This window comes from Egretta garzetta, unplaced genomic scaffold (genome assembly GCF_000687185.1).
Source record: "Egretta garzetta isolate BGI_Z169 unplaced genomic scaffold, ASM68718v1 scaffold5, whole genome shotgun sequence".
Classification (NCBI taxonomy): Eukaryota; Metazoa; Chordata; class Aves; order Pelecaniformes; family Ardeidae; genus Egretta; species Egretta garzetta.
Window position 1 is genome coordinate 736,293 of NW_009259707.1, and position 2,626 is coordinate 738,918.

The following is a 2,626-nucleotide window of genomic DNA, read 5'->3' on the forward strand; positions in this document are numbered from 1 at the left end:
TGTGTGTGTGGTGAGGGCTGCCTGGGGGCGGGAAGGGGGCGCGGGGCTTAGGTCAGCGGGCGAAATGGGGCCTCCGCCGGCCATTTAGTTCCCGGAGTTGCCAGGCTTTTAAAACCCCTTGCCGTCAAAGGATCTCGTTTTCAGATGTCGCCCCTCTTAGCGCTCCCACAGCTCGTGGCGTGTTTCAAGTGATGGGTGGTAGCGCTGAAATCTCGGCTGTTGAAGAAATACTTGCCCTATGCGTAATGGCAAAGCTGTCAGCTTTGCACCTTGAAGACGCTGAACCCGTCCGCACATTAGTGCCGGGGCATGAGTTCCCCTTTTGAGCATGAAATAAAGTGATTCATTTATGGCTTGAGTTTTCTGCCGTGTTTTACGTCTCACCAATGCAAAGCACGGGCGAGTTTTAGAAATAACGTGGAGTGGGAGGCGTTTGGGGAACAAGTCGTCCCCCCTGACTGTGTAGTTTGCTGCCGCTGCATTTTCTGGTAGCGGGAAGGTAGATAAAGTACCTGTCTCTGGTGATTCTTGGCCCGTTCCTGCCACCGTCCTGCTACACCTCAGTTATGCCGATGGAGCTGTGAGTGAAGCCGCCCTGTGAACTGGAAAAAAAAAAAAAAAAAGGAAAGCAACTGTTACTCTTTTGAAGTTTTCTTCTCTTGGAGTTACTGTTACCCGGGGCAGTGCCTTGCTCTGCTTCTCAATGGGACTCTCCCAAGGGAGGCACCTCTCTCTCGGGAGAGGTCATGGGAGCATGAGAAGCAAGAGGGGCTGCTTTGCGTTCGGGTGCTGAAAGAGTTATTTGTGGGACCATTGTTAGAGCCACCACAGGGCCTGACCACGTCCCGTCCTGTCCAACCTCAGTGAAAGGGCTTCATTCATGTTCCCCCGCTTGCTCACAGCTTGCCTGGTCGGGGCTTGCTTGCCTTCTGTCGGGGCTCTTGCCCAGAGGGCTCCATTTCACACGTGCTCTCTTTAAGGCCTGTATGAATCCTCTGCAGCTGCAGTATAACATAGTGCAATGCATTAACTTTATGTAAGCTTTCTCTCTTCATCACGTTACGTGTATGTAGCTAGGTGGAGAGTTGGTACTTCACAGCCTGGCGCTCTTGGGAGACCGGAAAAATGTGGAAAGGAAAAAGAACCTAAGAGCCAAAGTATGAGAAACAATACAAAATGTTTTTGCCGCTTTGTGTTTGCGTGAAGAGCGTGGAGAGACACAGTAAATCAGCAGAAGTGAGTGAGAGCAGGATTGAGGGCCCACTAAGTGGATAGATTTGGTTAAGGGAAGAGAGAGAAGCACGTACATGGAAAGCTTTACAGCGAATATGGTAAAAACTGTGGTTATTTGAGCAGAATCCCTTTTTGCCTGTCTTCTGCCCTTATTATATGCAGCATGGATGTTTGTCACTTTCCATCGCTTTTTTGTATGACATACCTTTTTACTGTAAGATTGCTCTACTTTATATATATTCCTACTAGATCAGACATTTCCTCTTTTTCATACATCTGTTGCTATTTTTTTTAATTGTTAAAGATTCAGTTTGGTTAAACAGAGAGGCTGCAATAAGATTTGCATTCAACATATGAAATTAGAAACGTACCTGAAGATCGAGATCAGACTGCTTGCTCGTGCTTCATAGAGGCAAAGAGAAAAAGCCGCTTGGTCACCGATAAATACACCTGGGGGAGCGTGCCTGCAGTGGAGGATGATGATTTTGTATTAGGTTTATAAATGTAAATGATGTAAATGTAATGATGTAAAATATATTGACATCAAATAATATTTCCTTGTTTAAACACATGCTGTAAAACTGCTAAAGTGTTTCTTACTACATTCTGGGAAGGATTTTGTTTTCAGTTGTTTTGCAAAAGAAGTGTAAAATCACTCTCAATGCAGTTTGACCTTCTGCTATAAATCTGTCTACAGTCAGACTGCACAAAGTCTGAGATGCAAGTATTTGGTATTTCTGATTTTTGAAAAATTGCCTTCTGGGAAAGTTCTGGCAGCCATTGCCCCTGTACAACAGCATACAGTGCTCGTCATTGATTAATTAAAAAGGAGGGAAAAAAAAAATCCTTGTTGCAGTGAAAGAGGCCTTCTGATAGCAACCGGCATTGTCGCATCCCAGACCAGCATTGCTCTCTCATTTGGACAAGGAACATCAACAACGAGGGGCTGATGTGGTCAAGGTGAAGAAGACTGACTTCCTGCTCTTCAGGAAACACAGTGCTGAAGCTTGCGGCAGGTACAGCGGAGCCAGCACAGCCAAAGAGGTACACATCTTCCAAAAGTACTGCAGTTGTGATATCAGTACTGATACCAGCGTGAGTATTTTTCCGTGTCAAGGTCATCTCAGAGCGCGGCGCCAGATTTCGGTTTCTTTGTTTGTTTTCCTTCCTTGAAAACATACAGGTCAAGAGAGGCCTTTCTGTGACGACCACAAAACCGAATGCTTTCTCCTTCTGTGTAGCAGCAGCTGATCAGTCCCAGCTGAACCACCGCTGTGGTCATCATTCTTTCCCTGGCACATGGAGTACTAGCTGTGAGGAGCTGGTTTCTTCTCTGTCGTCAAGTCTTGACTCCCCACCTGCTGCCTTTTGCCACATCTATCCATAGGCAATG